We start from the raw sequence: 20876 nt of genomic DNA, 5'->3' as shown, positions 1-20876 counted from the left end.
GATCTTAGATTCATAACTTCTTCATTTGCATTAGATAGTTGACCTACAAGATTTTCATGCTGAAGAAATTGATTATTTCTTACCTCTAGGTCTTCATTCACCTTGTTTCTTCGTTCCAAAACTTCACATAGCCTGATTGATTGGATTTCTTGTTCTCTTTTAAGATTCCTTACTTTTTCCTACAGAGAACCATTCTTAGCTAGGAGTTCCTTGACTACTTCATTATCTTCATTTGAACTACTTGATGGTAAAAGGTCTTCAATCTTTTCTTCAACATATTGATGATCATTCATTTTTCTTGCAAGTTCCTTCCTTCTTTTTAGAGATTGAGAAAGATTCTCCTTTGCTTCCTTGAGTTGAGCCATGGCCATTTCCAGATCTAGCTTTTCATTTTCAATATATTTTTCAAGTCTGAATATCTCCATTATCCTTAATCTTTGCTCAAGCTATCAAACATTATCCTGAGAACCACAATGCTCTGATACTAATTGTTGGAAATATTCAGGATAAGATAGGTTACTGAGAGGGGAGGGGTGAATCAGTAACTTATAAGATTTTTAAACAATTAAGCATTTTAAATATTCACCATTCATTCATCTAAACTACTACATAACTGAAAGAACAAACATTCATTGCACATGTACACAGAGATTTGGTGACCCAAAAACCTTCCAAATAAAAAGTAAAACTAGGGTGGGGATGATACCCACAAAACTTCTGGTGATTTGTCCTATTAGGAGCAAGTAGGACTGCTAGATCCACCTTGTTAGAGGATTTACAAACATATAGTGAAGTATGCACTCTATTAGGAGATTTACAAAAAGAATGTTAGGTCCACCCTATTAAAGGATTTATAAACTAATTCACCTATTAGGATGAAGTAGTGGATCTACTTACAACTGTTTGCTGATAAAATCCTTGTTGCATTGATCACCTGATGTGATAGATATAACTTTTCTGCTCCTATGTTGACCTTGTTGTGTTCCTTTTATTTTGCTGCTAATTTACTTTCACTTTTCTCAAAATATATCAATACCTTCTTCATATGTGAACATCACTCTTTTTTTTTTTTTAACACACCATACCATCCTACAAATGATATCATACATTACATATATACCATTCCAATATTCATAAGACCACTTTCTAAAAACTACCAACTAATGCCCATAAATGCATAGAAAATGAGTAGTTCTAGTAATGGCATAATTCCTCCATTGAATCCATCCATTCTAAGAATTTGGATGTGGCTCCAAATTCTGGACACATAGGGTGTGCATGATGGTGGAATCATGCATCAACATAGACATGTTGAGGAATAACTGTGACTTGACAACTTTTGGGATAGCTATCTACCATGAAATGACAAAATAAATGGGATGGTGGTTAGATAATGTCATATCTGGTAGGGGAATGACAGGTAAATCATGATCCTTAGAAAAGGAGAAAAAAATTATCCAGTAATCATGACATGATCGAGGTGTTTTAAAATACAGTTAGAGCCAGCTCAAAAGTTGGACCAAGTGTGACAAACCTAACTATCCTGGCAATGGTTGATATTCGGATCATAAAGGCCCTGTTTATTATGCATGTAGTACCAAGCTTCCCTTTCCCTATCTGTCCAGTGAAAGGAAAAAATGTCATCTTTGTTAGAGGTCACTTCAACCATATTGAAGTCACTACACATAACCCAAGTCACAAGAGGCAAGTTGTTAGCCAGCGAGCCCCACATCTAGGGTATTTCCACAGCATCATTGGAAGCATAAACATTAATGACTTCAAAAGAATGATTGTTGATGGAAAGAAAGAGCCAAATAATTCTATGTGTGGGGTCAAAAGTGTGCAAAATAATAGAAGAATAAAGATGAGGTGACAAGAGAGTAACTACATCACCTTTGCCAGCTTCATGTTGGGAGGAAAGCATAACACCATCCTACCAAATGACATGGCATGTAGAAGAGAGCATGAAATCAAAAATCTTAACTTCTTGTAGACAATGAAAATCTAAATTACCGAGTCTATTGTAGGTGTCCCAAACATAGTAATTTCTAGAGAGGTTTGTAAGACCTCGAATACTCCATGATAGAAAATTCATAAAAATCCTTCCATATCATCCTAATCCTTAAGAGAGGAGTACCTATTTTATAAGAAGGTAGACACCTAGTTGAAGTCAAAATGAAAATCTTCTGAACTTGTAACCTGTTGTTTCACTTTTGGTATCTTTGTACATCTAGGAGGACTATGAGAATGTCACATTGCTTATGTTGCTATGGAAGAAGTAGCAAGAGGGGCACAAACCACAACCAAGGAAGAAGCCCTGGCAACTAGCTTTATCCCCTACAAACTAGTAGGGTTTGAAACCTGCGAGACACCTAGATATTGTGCTATGGAAATTGCTTACATCCCTACACTAGCTAGAATCTGCGCTCCTATTGGGATAGGAGAGACCATGGTGACCACCATATAGGACTACTTAAGGGCCAAGGGATTCAAGGTACCCTTTCCCTTGCACCCAATAGTAACCCATTCTTCTATTTTCCCTTTGGTTGGCTTGGCAAGAGTTTATTTAGGTGTGGGTTTAACCCTAGGCATAGCCAAAGGGCAATCCCTAATCTTATGTTTCGCAAACTGGCACCTATAATAGGTTTTGGGGAGGTTCAAATAGATGACCCTCTAAGAGAAGGTCTGAGCCCCAATCTAGATTTCCACATAATCCTTATGATCCTTGGAAAGATCAACCTCAACACAAATGTGTCTGTATGGGAAAGAATTAAAAAAATTCTTAAGCTCCTTTGTGACAACTTTTCCAAGGGTTTTGGCAATGGACTCAATGAAAGGACAACATGGCAAGGGCAAACTTGGGAACTCAACCCACACAAGAACCCTAAGATTTTTCTCATCAAAGACTATGAAGTCTCAAGACCATTTTTGAAACATAAGCAGAGATCAATGCACAGACCAAGGGCCATTATTAAAAAATGTGTCTACTTGCGATGGCTTAGCGAAGCAAAATAAGAAAAACCTTTGGTAAGGTTTTGCATAGTGTTAAGGTGGACTCCATGAGGAGTCCAGCTCTTGTTAACCCATTCATGAAGCATAGCTTTAGGAGGAGTCCTACCCACAGAATACTCAATCAAATACATCATCAAATTCTTGTAAAGGAAGGATAAAATTAGGTTTACCTTGTGAAAAACCTTCAGGAAAAACTTGTGAGGGTGCTTGTTCAGTAGAGGTGCCATGGCAATCCAAAGTAGCGTTATGAACGCTAGTAACAACTGGGTCACCACTGGCCAGGGCCATTATAACCTAGCATAAAATCTCCCACAATAAATGTGGTGTGACAAGTGGAGATAATAGAAGGAAAGCTCAAACAGAGAGCCATACACAATAAAACTACAAGTTCAAATGAAACCTTAGCAAAGTGAAAAAGCTAGGAACAAACTCGATTCCCTTATTCCAATTATTTCATTCTGTGAAAAAAAATTGAGTCTATATATTAATTTCTTATTATTTACTTATTTTAAAATTCTTCCTAAATGTTAAAATATGTTTGGCTATCAATACATTGATTGACACTAACTTTGGAGACTCCTCTGCAAAAAAGCTCCCAACCTTCTTTCTCTAGTAGATGCTTCATCTCCATCATCGTATCTTCTTACATATTCTTGCAAACATTAATATCCCTAGATGTTAGTAAAACTTTTGATTTATTAGAAAGAGAAATTCACAATGAACTAGCATTAAATCCTGAAACTAAAGACTGACAATAATATGAAATAAAGAAAACAACTTCTAATCAATGGACTCCAAACTAGGCTATGTAAAAAATCCAAATATAGAATATTGTGTTGCACTTCTCTCTATACCTCTTAAACACCACACATTCCTATTTTTCAACATTCCAAGGAAAACATACTTGCTGCCTTCCATTGTAATGATTGATTCTTTAGAATACATAGTGTCTCTATATGAAAGTCCTCTAGTTGTCCATTTTGCTACAAAATACATAGTGTCTCTATATAAAAGGCCTCTAGTTTTCCATTTTTCTATCAAATATATATTAGGAATACATCACTAATTATAGCCTTTTCATTCAATGGATTTTGATCTCATAACCCTGTTACCAGCCTTTTAGGTAGGTTCATGAACTCAAATTTATACTTTTATTTGCAGTGGATTTTGTTATTTCAGATTAACTATTTGATCCAATATTTAAAATTCAAAATATCATATAAGTACTAAATGCCACTAGAACCTATACCACTACCACATCAAAGATAATTGCTAATATAATTTCTAGTCTAACATTTTGATCTAGCATTTTAAAAATCTACAAAGGCTCAAGCTAAATATATATTTGAAATGTCCTTGCTAATGGTATTTTGGGTGTTTTAGATTCTGGGCTACACACATGAGGTTTCTTGTTTGCCATCTACTATGTGGAAAATATTTCCATAGCTAGAGAAAAGACCTATTTGGAATACATACTTGCAATAAGGCAGTCTCTTATTTTTTCACTAATAACCATTGATGCCTGATGGAATATAGATTCGGAGAAAAAAAAATTAGAGAGAAAATATCTCAAAGGGAAATGTGAAATGTAACCATAGCAAAAGCTACATAATTTTCTTTTTCTTCTGTCATATATAGAAAATTAGTTCATGGTAGTAATGTTGAGTTAAAATATGATGGATGAAGCTTTGCCAAAATCCCAATTTGGTTAACTCATTTATTCCTTCCATTGGGATATTTATGGATCTTCATAGAGTAAGTTGTCATATAGGAATTTATTCAAAGTGAACCCATAATATTTTCCTAGATCTCAAGTGGGAAAGCACAAGCAAGTGTATTACTTCCTATGTATTATTTGTGATTTTGTCCTCTTTCTGATTGCATTATAGATGCTATGTTTTTTACATAGTAAAAGGTTGAAGCTCATAGATGCTTCAGCCATAAATCACACCATAGTTTCTATTTCCTTTTGATCAAACCTTAACTATTGTATTATCTTATCACTAAGTCTATTATATATCTCCCTCTTATATGTTGTGATTGTTCTACTCTTTCATTAATTTCTACTATTTACTCTCAAAAAGTTGTGCATCATCATTTTAAATATTTTTACCAAATCCATGGATCTAATGAAATGTGTCTCTACATTGGTTGTAGTTTACTAATGTATCTAATGAAAGACAAAAAAATTCTAGGGCACATTGCTAGGAAGAGAAGAGTCATTTGTGCCACTTGTAGAATTGGCCTCTATTTTTGACGAAAATTGGTTGAATTTTCTCCCCAAGTTGGTCAAATGATCCACAAATGGCCTTGTCAATATTTTTCCCATCAAAATTTTGATGAATCCTTGTTCACGTCAAACTTTCAACACAAGTACTCATCAAAATTGGTACCAACATTTGGCCATTGTGGCCATTGAAAATTTGACTTTTTTGGTAAAAATGGGTGCCTCATTTGGCCACGATGCCAAACCAATGATGGTATCCTAGTTGGTTGAGCTTTCAACCAGCCTTGGTTAAGATTGTGAAATCAACACCAACATTTTTCTATATGTGGTTGTCAAACCTTCCACCAATGTTGGTAAAAAAGGGTGGCCCATCCAACCAAGATGCCAAACCCATAATGGTGACCTTATCAGTGCATTGGTTAGAAGTTTTTCCACATCTAATAAAAAGTTCAACTAAACTTTGTTAGTTTTTGACCCAGATTAGTCAAAAGTTTAATGAATATAAAAGGTTTAAAAAGTACACCTGAAGATAAATATCTAGACTTATTTTCATGTTGCAAATTATATTTCATTTCAAGCATATTCTTCATAGCCTAAGTTGATTATATGGTTGTGATCCAATAAAAGAATTACTTACTACATTTCTTTTTGTTTGCAGGAAATCATGATTTTCCATCTAAATCAAAGGTGCCTATCTCAAAATACATTCCTAGGAATTACTCATCACACCAAAGTCCCTATCTATGGAGCTTGGTTCTAATTTTATTAAAACTCTATGATATATGATTTTTTCATATATCACTATACCATATAGTGGTCAAGTTTATCACTATGAGAAGAAGACATATTGTCAATATGGCAATGAATGATAAAGAAAGGTGTATTGCTATAACCTTGAGTGATCATCAATAAGCAATGAAATGAGGTTTTGGTTACAACAATGGGTGATGATGTTATCATAGAAGATGATAAGTCAATGTTGTTATGAGCTCTCTATCCTCTATACAAGAGGCCTTAAATTATTGATATTGATTGATCCTTTGGGCACTTGATGACATTAAAATTTGGGGAAATGGACCTTAATGAATCAACTACCATGCAAGTGGGTGTTTCCCTATTTAATCAAGCATAGAAAAAACATGTGACATTTGAACAAGATAATTGGAAAGCAATGTATGAGGGCATGCTGAAAATAGGAAGGCCACAAACTTAGCCTATGATTCAATAGCTTGATGATTCCTTGAAGATTACATTGAAGAGACTATAGGAGGAGAATAAAAGGTTGAAGAATATATCTTTGGTAAGGAGGCAAATATCAAGCTCTATCTTAAAAAATCATTTCAAAATGTCATTGACTAAGTTAGGGAAAGTTTGGGACTTATACAATGGATAGAAGCTCTTAGCTATCTAACTTAATGAAATACATAAAAATCTTTTTAAAAGAAGAATGAACTTGCAGAGGATGAAGATATTCAAGAGGCAAACAAATTGATCCAAGATCAAATGTATACACCCAGGAATTTAAAGATATTTTAAAGTTGTATCATCTTAAAATGGAAGAACTTCCATGTTAAGAGTATTTATCCCTTTTAGTAGGTGATATGGGGTCATGTCAAGTGCCTTGAATAGGTTTGTACATGGATCTAGTAGTTTTCCCCCTGTTCTTCTTCTCTCCCTCTATTTCTAGCCTCTTTCTAACAACTTTTTATGAGAAATTAAGGACTTTGACTTTCTAGGTCAAGGATAACCTTTTAGGTCAAGGTTGACCTTGACCCTAAACTAGGTTAAGGATTACCTTGACCTTGAACTAGGGCACAGTCAACCTCATCCCTAACCCCAAGTCCAATTTGTAATTTTTGAAAGTTTCGAGACATCAGGCTTTGGAAAGTTTCTTTTTCCCACTTTTAGGTTGGTCGTTTTAGGTTTCAGAATGGTATACCCTTAAATTTAATTTAAGCTAGGTCCATTTTTAAGGGTTAAGGTTCAATGGGTTAAGTGCCCCCATTTCAACCTTCTCTAGGAGTTTATGTACTAGATATCCATATAAGGAAGCCTTCTTCCCTCATTTTGACATCTACAATTTCTATGATCCATGATTCATAAGCTCATCTACAATCTATGAGTGAAGTTATTATGTACTTTTTATGAAAAGCATCTACAATATATTAGCAAGAATTACATTCAAGCACTCAAGTTTTCCACTAAAGATCAAGGATTGAAGGATTCAAGCCTTTGAAGGGATTTGGTTCAAGCATTCAAGATTCATCATTCAAAACTCTAGATCTAACCATCATGGTGGTGTGATCTTGCTTCAAGATCCATTGTTTATCTTCAAGATTCATTCATTCTTCTAAAAAGGTGGATTCTGAGCATAAATTCAAGTTGTGTTCAAGGTTTCATATCAATATATTTGTTTACATTTCAAATTCAATTGCATATCTATTAAATATCATAGCTTCATTGTTAGATTTACTTCTACTACTTGCTAGCATTCCTTATTTCAATTCCATTATTAAGGTTGATTCCGAACTAGGGTTTGACCAAGGAAAACCCTCATCCAAAACACAAAACCATTTTCCTTGCATATACATGTGTGGAAAATTGAATTAAAGAGCAGATTTGGATACCTTTTTTGTCAAACTTGTGAGATCCATGAATAGAAATTTCTTCGGAGTAGTGTACGTCAAGGTCAACTTTTCGGGGCACAATTCTGCCTTAGGGTAAGATTGTGCCCCGTTATTAGGGTCAAGGTTGAAATCCATTCAAAAGGAATTTTTTTTTTTGGTTTTTCTCTGTCTTGACATTTCCAATCCAAAATAGGTTGCAGAGATTCCCAAAACTATACATACACATCAGAAATCAACATTTTCCTACTTCAAGGTTAGTATTTGTCTTTTATCTATTTCAAGATTTAAGCACATACTTCTCAAAATAGGATGAGAATAGTACCTCCTTTCTCCTTATTCTCCATTGCAGGATCTATTTCTACATTGATCACTTCCTTATGCTTAATCAATTTAGATAATTCCTAGTGAGAATTAAGGTTGAGGATAAACCCTATTTTCTTCCTATTCATTTTGGTGAACCTGACACACTTACCCTCCTTTTCTTTTGTGAAATTAGATTCCCTATTGTGTTCAATTGCTTCTTATATTTTATTTCATATTTGTTAGGTATTTTATTTCATTAAAATATTATTTAGTTTATGATCTTCTACTTTACAATTCAAAAATACAAAAAAATCTTTATATCCAATAAAAAATTACAAAACAATTGATTGCATTTCATTTACTATGAAGATGGTGAAGATGCTTTGGTGTGTGGTTATGTTTCTTATTACCCTTGTTTTAGCATCTCTTTACAATACTTATGAGGTCTATGAGAGCATTATTCATTTTATTATGTTCATGATCTTTCATTTTATTCTTGTCTATGCTTTTGTGAATTTGACTGATACTAGTCTTCCTACATTAAAAAATTTCATTAAAGACACATGTGGTGGAATTATTATTATTTTGGATTATGTGAAGCATTTGATAGATGATACACCATCTCTTAATCTTCCTAATCCAAATCCTATTATTCCTAATCTAATGATTAATTCTCCATCTTCTATCCCTAGTTCTTCTCATACTTTTGAGGAGGTTCAAGCTATAGTTCAAGATACATATGTGGAAGCCTTTTCTATTTACCTTCTCCTTTGATTCATGATGATATTAAAGGAAAGGGTAATGAAACTTCTTCCAAACCTATTATTCCACCTTATATAACATTTTCTCATGAACATGATAAACAATTACCTTGTGTAAAAGATTTACATGATATGTACACTAAATGATATAATATGATAACCAAACAAGGTTATAAAGGTTTACATATTGGAGTTAATGAGCATGGTAATTATCCAGTTCATATACCCCTCTAAATAAGATTTTCATGGTGCTGGTTGTTCAAAATCTCAAGTTAAGGTAGGTGATGTTAAACAACATTGTCCTCCTCTTCATAATCCTCTCCCTACACCTACTTTAGATAACTTTGATATTCATCAAGAGGTTGCTAAATAGGTGCATGTTGAATTAATAAATTACAAGAAAGAAATATTTTGAATTACACTAAAAGATGCTTTACATAAATATAAATTTCCTTTTCATTATCAAAATACACACTTACTTGCTGATTGTAGACATTTCAAATTGTATGTTCATGAATGAGCTACTTTAGGAATTATATCTCACTCTCCTGTAGTTTTACAATTCCTTCATAATTTTGATATAGGGGATTCCCCTCATTTTAATATAATATAGACCTCTTCTCCTCTTGTCTCTAGATTGGGAGGCAAGAGTTGTATTTCCATCTAGTCTCTTAGGATCCATTAGGCCTTATATTGGTCTTAATTGGTATTCTTTCCTCCTATCTATCTATGATTTTGACTTATGTTCATTCATAAAGTCTATTCAGCATATCTTTTCTAATACATTATGCTTTGTAAAAGACACCTCTCGTCTTCCTCCCTGGGGGTCAAGGTTCTTCTTTATTTTCTTTGTCTAAGGAATTGCTTTCCTTAGCTTAGTGGTACTTATTTATATTGCAATATTAATTCTTCAAAGTAATAGATGTTTTGACTATGGATAATATTTTTATATGAGGGGGTGTTGTCCTAAGTCATCACCTCTTCCTTATGTTGCAAATTATGTTCTTTATAAATTCTTACCCTTTCTTTAGTGTTAGAGTTATTTTCTCATTCCAAAGATTCTTTTTTCCTCTTCTTTTATAAGGGGCTTGATGATTGAATCTTTGTTCCTTTGAAAGATGATATGTTATCTAAAAGAACTCCTCTATGATGGGGGTCTTTTTGATAAGATATCTTTCTTTGAGGATCCTTTTTCCATAAATGACATATCCTTTTCATGATTATATATTCTCTTGGATGTAGGGGTCCATACCCTTCACTAAGAACATAGTGTACATTGTTGCTAAATAGGATATTTCCTTTCCTTGTGAAGAAGGTATCCTCTTCCTCTTCCTTATCATGTCTAGTATACATCCATGATAATTAGGGGGCATATATAGGGTCTCCCTTGTACTATAGTTTTATTTTTATATACTAAATCTTTGAAGGTAATGCACAAAAGTTGCTAAATCTTGAAGAGACACACATTTTTCAAATTTTCAATATGCTAAATCCTCTAAAGGTAATGCACATAAGTTGCTAAATTCTCTGAAGGTAATGCACATAAGTTGCTAAATCCAAAAGAGATACACATTTTTCAATTTTTCAATATGCTAAATCTTTTGAAGGTAACACACATAAGTTGCTAAATCTTGAGAAGGCATGCATTTCATATTCATAGTGATGCAAGAAGGTAGATCTATGAGTATCCAAAAGCTATTAGAAGATGCATTACAATTGCAACCACAATTTTTGGGTGAACTATTAGGTTTGGCTACATGTTGGGCTCTCCCTCTCTCTTGGTGATTCATGGTAAGGTGGACATCTTACTAGGTGAGGTAACCACTTCTTCCTTTCTTTCTTTTCTCTTTTATGCTAGTGGGAAATGATCATGAAGATATGTTATCTATAGTATTGCTCTTGTCTTTCTTATGTAACCATTTATGTTTTTATGATAGCTCTCCAAAAATGATATTAGTATGAGAAATATTTCTTAGCAAGGTTTCTTGTGCTAGTTGATTTGGGTTTGTTTAGTACTAACCCTTTTTCTTTTATCTTTGTTTTCTTTTCATACCTTTGTGCATGTATATTGAGTTAAAATCTTTACATTTGGGGCTTATGCCCTTAGTTAAGTGTTATTTTATCTCATTATGAATCCACTTGGATCTCTTCTTTCTTCTCCTTTACCAAGAGTTTGCATTGAGTTCATACTCTTGCTAAAGTGGGGGCTAAATATATCATCTTAAAATGAAAGCACTTCCATGTTAAGAGTGTTTAGTCCTCTGACTAAGTGGTATGGGGTCATGTCAAGCACCTTGAATGGGTTTTTTCATGAATCTAGTAGTTTTCCTCCTATTCTACTTCTCTCCCTCTATTTCCAGTCTCTTTCTGACAACTTTCTCTAATAAATAAAGGACTTTGACTTTTTGGGTCAAGGATGACCTTTTAGGTCAAGCTCAACCTCACCCCTGACCTAGGTCCAGGATGACCTCAACCCTAACCTAGGGTAGGGTTGACCTCATCCCTAACCCTAGGTCCAAATTTTAATTTCTAGGAGTTTTGGGATAGTGGGCTTTAGAAAGTTTCTTTTTCTTGTTTCCAGGCCGTCCATTTCAAGTTTCAGAATGGTATACCTTAAATTACATTTAATCTAGGTCCATTTCTAGGGGTTAAGGTTATATTGAATTTAATTCCCCCACGCCAGCCTTGTTAGAGTAATTATTTTTTCTAACTTATTAATTAAATCACTTTGATTTAATTAATTAAGTTGCCTATTACTCTAGTTTTCTTAAGCTATCTTGTAGGTGCATATAATTAATATTTTATTAATTATATTGTGCAACCCTAGCTTTTTTTAGGCTTTAGTTTCCCTAAGCCTAAAAAAAGCTAGGGTTGCACAATATAATTAATAAAATATTAATTATATGCACCTACAAGATAGCTTAAGAAAACTAGAGTAATAGGCAACTTATTAATTAAATCAAAGTCCTTATAAAGGAATCACGAAACTCGAAAAGGGAAACTAAAGCCTAAAAAAGCTAGGGTTGCACAATATAATTAATAAAATATTAATTATATGCACCTACAAGATAGCTTAAGAAAACTAGAGTAATAGGCAACTTAATTAATTAAATCAAAGTGATTTAATTAATAAGTTAGAACAAATAATTACTCTAACACCCCCCCTTAAGCGAAGCTTGGGAGGAAGCTAACCTAGCACAACTATGAAAGAGAATTGGGTCCCGGCAACAAGGCCAGATCAGGTACCCAATCACAACAAAATCTCTATAAAGAGGAGAAATAGAGAAAACCACATGGGAAAAAACCTACTCCAAAAACAGATAGCAAAGAATGTTCTAGAAGAAGGAACAAAGAGATCAGAAGAGAATCATTGAAGCATGAAAAACCGCAAAACTCTGTCAAAATGCTGATCTATAGAACTTCCATTGAAATAAAAGGCACGAACCATCAACCAAAGGAACCTCCATGGAAGTAGAAGGCACGAACCATCAACCAAAGAAGCATAGAACATCAATATAACCTCCCCTTAAGGCAGGTGAGGTGACAGGCAGCTGAAAAGATGGGCCAAGAATCTCCTACAACACAGGAGCCAAACACATTGAGAGTGAGGTACAAAACACCAATAAAGGCACGTGTCATCAACACTGCATGAGGAATTAGAGAAAGAGGGCCTATAAGTAGCAAACAACTATCCCCCCCATGGCACTTTATAAAATAGTGCGAGTACAACAAACCACAATGATGAAAAAGATCTCGAAACGCAAGAGTGGCACTTTATCTCAGTGTGTTGCATAAAGATGCTTACAATGAATATCAACAATGATCAAAAAAGACATAAGGCTGAAACAACAGAAGGTAGAGCCCAAAACGAAGCAACTGAAGCAACAAAATCGATCCTCGGACCTGAAACAAACAGGATATCCACCAGAATGCTAAAAAGAAAAAGACTGAATAGGATGTTCTTGGAATAGAATCTAGAACAACAACCAACATCACGAGAAAGAGCACAAAAAGAGCTTTCCAGCAATATAAAGAAGTCCAAAATCGGAGATCGGAAGCTCAAGATACGCCTCCCGAAGTGCAAAATAGAATATTCGGCTTTGACTACCAAAACAAGAAACCAAATTGCATCAAAACTCAAAAAAACCTATACCAGCATCTCCATCTTGGAACCAGCTTTCTGGCGCATTTTTTGAATTAAAAAAATACGTCTGTATGCTCAAGTTACGAAGAAAAAACCTCTAGGGCCTCTGAAAATGCAAAAAATTATTATTTTTTAATAAAAAAAACAATAAAAAATAACAAAGAACCTCCACCACCACCGCACTGCCAGCGGAGCGGAGGTCAGGTGGTTGGAGGGCAAAGTGGAGGCCACCACGGGTGAGCCTGTAGCGGGGCCGCGGCGGGAACCGCCGGTGGAGCCGCTGCGGGCCGCTGGCAGACCGCCAGCGGTGACCGCTGGCGGCTCCGCTGCGGTTTCTTAATTGCGATGGCTTAAAACAGCCACAAATAAAAAAAAATTGCAATTTTTTTTTTGATTTTCACCTCGTACTGCGTGCAGGGGGCCGTACGGCCCTGTCGGACAAATTTTTTTTGCCTCCCAGACCGACAGTGTCCAAAATGGAGAAATTTTATATGGATTTTGACTGCAAATGGCCTTCTGGATCCAATGGAAGTGTCCGTTTGAGCCCAAAGTGCCCCCCCAAAAAAAAAAATATTGTCCGTACGGCCTCCCATTGCTCCAAAAAAAAGCAGCTTTTGAAATGCTTCAACAAACCACAATCAACGAGCAGCAAGCTAGCTCTGATACCATGTTAGATTAGGTGAAGCAAAGAACAGAGGGAAGGAAAAATCAAGGAGGCCAAAAAGCTAGATCCATCTTATGGACATGCAAAGAGCAATATCTCATATAATCCAATAAGTGAATGTTTAAAATACAAAGAGGTGAATCCTTATAAAGGAATCATGAAACCCGAAAAGGGAAACTAAAGCCTAAAAAAGCTAGGGTTGCACAATATAATTAATAAAATATTAATTATATGCACCTCCAAGATAGCTTAAGAAAACTAGAGTAATAGGCAACTTAATTAATTAAATCAAAGTGATTTAATTAATAAGTTAGAACAAATAAGCGGCCCACAGAGGCTCCGTCGGTGGCCACCGCTGCTGCTCGGCCCCGCGGCGGCCCTCCAACCTCCCACCGCCCGGCCGCCGCTCCGCCGGCAGTGGAGGGATTTTTTAAAAGATTTTTGTTTTTTATTATTTTATTTTTTTAAAATAATTTTTTGCATTTTCAGAGGCCCTGGAGGTTTTTTCTTCGTAACTTGAGCATACGGATGTATTTTTCAATCCGAAAAATGCGCCAAAAAGCTGCTTCCAAGATGGAGATGCTAGTACAAGTGTTTTTTGGTTTTTATGTAGTTTGGTTTCCTGTTATGGCAGTCAAAGCTTGATGTTCTATTTTGCACTCCGAGAGGCGTATCTTGAGCTTTCGATCTCCAATTTTGGACTTCTTTATATCACTGGAAAGCTCTTTCTGTGCTCTTTCTAGTGATGCTAGTTGTTGTTCTAGATTCTATTCTAGGCACATCCTATTCAGTCTTTTGTGTTTTAGCATTCTAGTGGATATCCTGATTGTTTCAGGTCCAGAGATCGATTTTGTTGCTTCAGTTGCTTCATTTTGGGCTCTATCTTCTGTTGTTTTAGCCTTATATTTTTTTTCTGATCATTGTTGATATTCATTGTAAGCATCTTTATGCAACACACTTAGATAAAGTGCCACTCTTGCATTTCAGGATCCTTTTCATCATTGTGATTCGTTGTACTCACACTATTTTATAAAGTGCCATGGCGGGGATAGTTTTTTGCCACTTATAGGCCCTCTTTCTCTAATTCCTCATGAGCCTTTATTTGTGTTTGTACCTCACTCTCGATGTGTTTGGCTCCTGTGTTGTAGGAGATTTTTGGCCTATCTTTTCAGCTGCCTGTCACCTCACCTGCCTTAAGGGGAGGTTATATTATTGTTCTATGCTTCTTTGGTCGATGGTTCGTTCCTTCTATTTCCATGGAGGTTCCTTTGGTTGATGGTTCATGCCTTCTATTTCCATGGAGGTTCTACAAATCAGCATTTTGACAGAGTTTTGCGGTTCTTCATGCTTCAATGATTCACTTCTGATCTCTTTGTTCCTTCTTCTAGAACATTCTCTGCTATCTCTTTTTGGAGTAGGATTTTTCCCATGTGGTTTTCTCTATTTCTCCTCTTTATAGAGATTTTGTTGTGATTGGGTACCTGATCTGGCCTTGTTGTCAGGACCCAATTCTCTTTCATAGCTATGCTAGGTTAGCTTCCTCCCAAGCTTCGCTTAAGGGGGGGTGTTAGAGTAATTATTTGTTATAACTTATTAATTAAATCACTTTGATTTAATTAATTAAGTTGCCTATTACTCTAGTTTTCTTAAGCTATCTTGTAGGTGCATATAATTAATATTTTATTAATTATATTGTGCAACCCTAGCTTTTTTTAGGCTTTAGTTTCCCTTTTCGGGTTTCGTGATTCCTTTATAAGGATTCACCTCTTTGTATTTTATTCATTCACTTATTGGATTATATGAGATATTGCTCTTTGCATGTCCATAAGATGGATCTGGCTTTTTAGCCTCCTTGATTTTTCCTTGCCTCTGTTCTTTGCTTCATCCATGTGACAGGGTTATGCATGCAGGTGTTCTTGGGAGATTAGTTTTTCACCTAATCTAACAAGCCTTCTCTAGGAGTTTGTGCCCTAGATCTCTATATAAGGAAGGCTTCTTCCCTTATTTTGACATCAACAATTCCTATGATCCATGATTCATAAGCGCATCTACAATTTATGAGTGAAGTTATTATCTAATTTTTATGAAGAGAATCTACAATCTATTAGCAAGCACTCTATTCAAGCGCTCAAGTTTTCCATTGAAGATCAAGGATTGAGGCATTCAGGCTTTTCAAGGGATTTGGTTCAAGCATTCAAGATTCATCATTCAAAATGCTATATCTAACCATAATAGTGGTGTGATCTTCCTACAAAATCCTTTGTTTATCTTCAAGATTCATTCATTCTTCTATCAAGGTAGATTCTAAGCATACATCCATGGAAGTTTTTATTTACATTTGTTAATGTTATGTTCAAGCTTTCATATCAATATATTTGTTTATATTTCAAATACAATTGCATATCTGTTGAATATCATAGCTTCCTTGTTAGATTTACTTCTACTACTTTCTAGCATTCCTTATTTCAATTCCATTATTAAGGTTGATCCCCAACTAGGGCTTCACCAAGGAAAACCCCTCATCCCAACAAAAAAACCATTTTTCTTGCAGATACATGTGTGGAACAACGAATTAAAGAGCATATTTGGATACCCCTCTCGTTGAACTTACGAGATCTATGAATAGAAATTTCATCAAAGCAGTGCAAGTTAAGGTCAACTTTTTGGGGCACAATTGTACCCTAGGGTAAGATTGTGCCCCACTATCAAGGTCAAGGTTGAACTCCCTTCAAAAGAACAAATTTATTCTAGGTTTTCTCTGACTCGACATTTCCAGTCTAGAACAGGTTGAAGAGATTCTTGAAATTGCACATAGACATAAAAAATCAAAATTTTCCTACATATAGGTTATTATTTTTCTTTTGTCTATTTCAAGATTTAAGCGCACACTTCTCAAAATAGGATGAGCATAGGACCTCCTTTCTCCTTGTTCTCCATTGCCTGATACATTTTTGCATTGATCACTTTCTTGTGCTTAATCAATTTGGATCATTCCTAGTGAGAATTAGGGTTGAGGATAAACCCTATTTTCTTCCTTTTCATAAAGTATAAGTTATTTCAATTGACTATTCAATTGATTGACTGTTCAAGTTTTCTTTAATTGATTGTTCAATTGATTGAATGTTGTGAGTTATTTCAATATTTTTTAAATAGTAATTTTGTATTGATTGCTCAATCTCTATTGATATCTTATTGGGCTGATAAAATTATTGGGAGCCAAGGGACTCTAAACCTATGCTACATTTTCTAGAGACATGGGAGAAGTTACTACCAGATTCAATATTTTTAAATGTATAAAATAGTTAGTAGAGCTCTCCAATTCAGAAAAATAAAAATAGTCATAAGATTTGAAGGCATCAAGTTTTATGAATACTCAAAATTTTATAAAAATCTAATGAATAAAATGTTTGCCAATGTTTTTTTATGAAATCCAATAAATCAACTAATCTATTTTTGTTAAACAATGTAAATCAACCAAACCCATTGCAAAAGCATTATTTAAAATCGTCACAATTCAAGGTTTTTAATTTAAAATCATATGACTACATAAGAAATTTAGCTATAATAAGAATAAGCTTTAACTGACCTACATGATTTTGTGCACCATAGTGACTGAATAGCCAGATTGAACAAAAAAGTTTGAAATAGCACCAGCATCATACCCTACAACTGCCATTGTCCCCCATGGAATACCACTAAACCATGTAGCTCACTTCAAATTTACCTTCAAATACCTATATGAAAATATGAAAGTGACTTTATCATATATGTTCTTTAATTCAAATGTAGTGAAACTTTCAATATGAATGAACTAAAACTATATTAATGACTCTTATGATTTTGGTTTGACATATTCTTTGATTAAAATAGCTACTAAACTAATCTACCCAAATCTAAAACTCTATCAAATTACTATACTATTTGAATCATGCATATGATTTGCTAATAAAATTAGTTCAATATAGCATAAGTGTGAATAGAGTATTTATAGTCAAATTTAGATAAAATAACTCAAGCACCATCACTAAGCACAAATTAATTGTTCAAGATTAAATGTAGAGTACCCCAATATGAAAGCCTTGTCAATGTGTCCATATACAAATTTATTTGTATATGAAATAGAATATAATTTTATTTTTATTTTTATAGAAGAAAATGGAGCTTTGAAAAATGAAATAGACTAATAAGATCTCAAATAGTTCATAAACCATGCAGATTTGACGCATTCAAGAAGATAATACTTACACAAAATGAAGCCAAATCATGCCAGACAATTGAATATTGGACCTTCTAGTTTTTTATTTCATAGTTTCCTGGCAATGACACATTCAAAATGGACTTATGAGCAAAGACCTAGAATGAATGAAATTGGTTAAATAATGAAGGTATGTTAGTTTGAGCTTCATGTTGTTTCGAGAATAGTTTAATATTCTCTACTTAATAAGGCCAACCACATAGAGGTGGAAGCTCATATGGCCTTCACCCCACTCTCCCTAATGTCAATCTAAATTCCACGTTAACATCTAATTACATACTCCATTCATTAATTCATTCATCCATTTATGAACTATAACATTCAATCAATACAGTCACATAAAATTCATTAATACTAAACATTAATAAAGAATTCATTAACACATAAAAATATTCATTAACATAACATAAATTTCAATATTAATATGCAACATTCATAGATAATTACTTAAAAAAACATTCTTGCATTGTCCAACAAAGTTTATCAAACAATGTTTATCAAAGAGCATTTAAATTTAAATTTTTCTTTTTTCTTAGATTTCTTAAGGAAAAGGCTGATAGGAGCATCAACATCTTCTTCATTTTCCTCCTCTTGTGGTTGTAATATCAAATTATGATGATTCCTCCTACTTTTAGGAGCATAAGGTTGCTACACTATAGGGAGGTCTCCTGCAATAATAAGTATTTGGGTTAAATTCACATACTTTTTTTTGTACTCTTACAAGTATTTCATTAACCAGTAGAACATAACATACATTTTTATTTACCTTATAATGCCACATCATGTATAGTAACATTTTGATTAGCCTCCACCTCAACATCTTGAACACTTCGAGCATGCTCGACTCATTCATCATGATGTTCAACATGCTCTAAAATATTTTTAAAATAGTTACACGTACAACCAATTGTAATTGAAGATGTCTAATTCTATTAATAATTACATAATTTATTTCCAATATAAAATTAATACCTCCACCACTGTGATGCACATCATGGCCTTCTTCACATGTAGGTTTTGTAATAGGATTTGAAGGCTATAGTGAAATATCATGCAAATTATTATCATTGATTGATATATAAAACAAAAATAGTCAATTTATGTTGGAAATTAATGTCACCAAACATGAAATTTCTCAACTATTAAATTTGATTTACTTTTCATTTGACCAATTTACCCGTGTCTCATTTGGTGCACCAAATTCTTGGGTATTTCTTTCAGATTCTTGGCGTAGGTGTGCAGCGACAACTTTATAGCCTTCCTTCAAGGATAAGTTTTGTCTTCATTTATGGATTCTACATTGAATTTTGTGCCCTAGATGCTTTTCTTAATATCATCAATTTTGCATGTATGAATTGATTTTTAAAAAAAATTGCAACCTTATATTAAAAAAATTGAAATAAAAAACCATTTCTTTTACTTACAAGTTAAGAGTGAATTATCATTTAGCCATTAAAGCCAACCTTTTGCACTCTCACTTCTGTAGCTTTTGATGTCAATGTGTCCTATAGTCTATGAAAAGTTTTAAACATGTTAGACTATATATTTACAAAAATCACTAATTAGTGCATGATTACATTCTACTTAATAAGTTATCATGACATACCTTCTTATGCCCTATTTTGGTTCAATTACTTTATCTTGTAGCCTTTTCTCTTTGCATCTTCTATCATTTGATTCCACTCTATCGGTGGAATCATGGGAGGACACTCATACTTTGGGTTAACCTTTAGAGCCCTCCTATATTGGTCCATCACAACCTTTATATGTTTGGATGCTCTTTTAAGAAGTAGGGCACTGTCAAAAATATTTTTTCCATAGAGGTCCTCAAAAGATGTAATGAGCTTATTTTTTTAATTGAAGACTCTATTCATTCCACCTTTTTTGAAAAAAATGTTAGATCAATAACTTAATATAGTACAATAAATGGAAGAAAAGAAAAATATTGTACTAGTGATATGAAGCTACATACCTTTTAAGTATGGTGGGTCCAAATAGTTTCAATGTCATTTCAAAAAGAGTATCATAAAAAATATCATGGGATTATTAGTCCAAAATGAGTTATGTATAAGAAAACTACAATTAAAATGTAAATAATAATAATTTTAAAGCACCTAGAAGCTTTGGTACTTTTAACAGAAACATAGTTTTCTTGTTCAACAACAATGACCCCACAAGCCAACCAGTTTTAGTAATACAGGTTGATCTAGGAAATGGTTTAGCTTCTATAGTAGTGGTCTTTATTCTTGTATCATTTATAGATGTGTACATTGGTGCACACAATAGATCCATGTGTATGAAATGCACCCAAAAAAAAAATTCAATGCATTATTAGCACATAAAAAAAATAGCAAAACAAGGTTTAACCATTTGTACTTGGTACATATGAATATGTTTGCAAGTTCCTTGTTGTCGACATTGAATTTGATAGTATCAGAGTAATGATTGAAGGAGGCCTCTGCACTTCATCATGATCAGGAGAATACATTGTTAGCAAAGAAATTTGCAATGGATAAATATCAAATGGGGTACTAGAAGAATCCTTGCAAATATAAGTTGAGTCAATAATGCATGAAAAGGTTAAATGAATGGTTAAAACGTTTATGGATTATTTACACGAAGGTAGTATGTCGCTATAACCATCACCATGTTGACCACATTTCACAAGTGTCAAAAATTCTTGTAAGAAGAACACATCATATTTTAGATCATGATCCATAAGATAGTATAAAATATAAACATCTATTGAACTTTTATTATTTCTTAAAATTAATTACTACTTACCTTCATAAAATTGACTCTATGTATCAATTCATCTTTGAGAGCCTCTGTCTCCTCCTTTTTTTTTTTGTTCCATGAAAATGGTAAGAATTTGTTGACTAT

At 33.9% G+C, this 20876-nt stretch overlaps 1 pseudogene; it reads left to right on the top strand.

The window, feature by feature from the left end:
* Nucleotides 1-13414, top strand: part of LOC149554858 (uncharacterized) — a 121761-nt pseudogene extending 108347 nt beyond the window's left edge.
* The last annotated feature ends 7462 nt before the right edge of the window (nucleotides 13415-20876 follow it).

This window comes from Cupressus sempervirens, chromosome 5, assembly GCF_028749045.1.
Source record: "Cupressus sempervirens isolate cs-2001-9-10 chromosome 5, ASM2874904v1, whole genome shotgun sequence".
Lineage (NCBI taxonomy): Eukaryota > Viridiplantae > Streptophyta > Pinopsida > Cupressales > Cupressaceae > Cupressus > Cupressus sempervirens.
The sequence above is the reverse complement of the archived record's forward strand: the minus strand, read 5'-3'. Positions and strand labels throughout refer to the sequence as shown.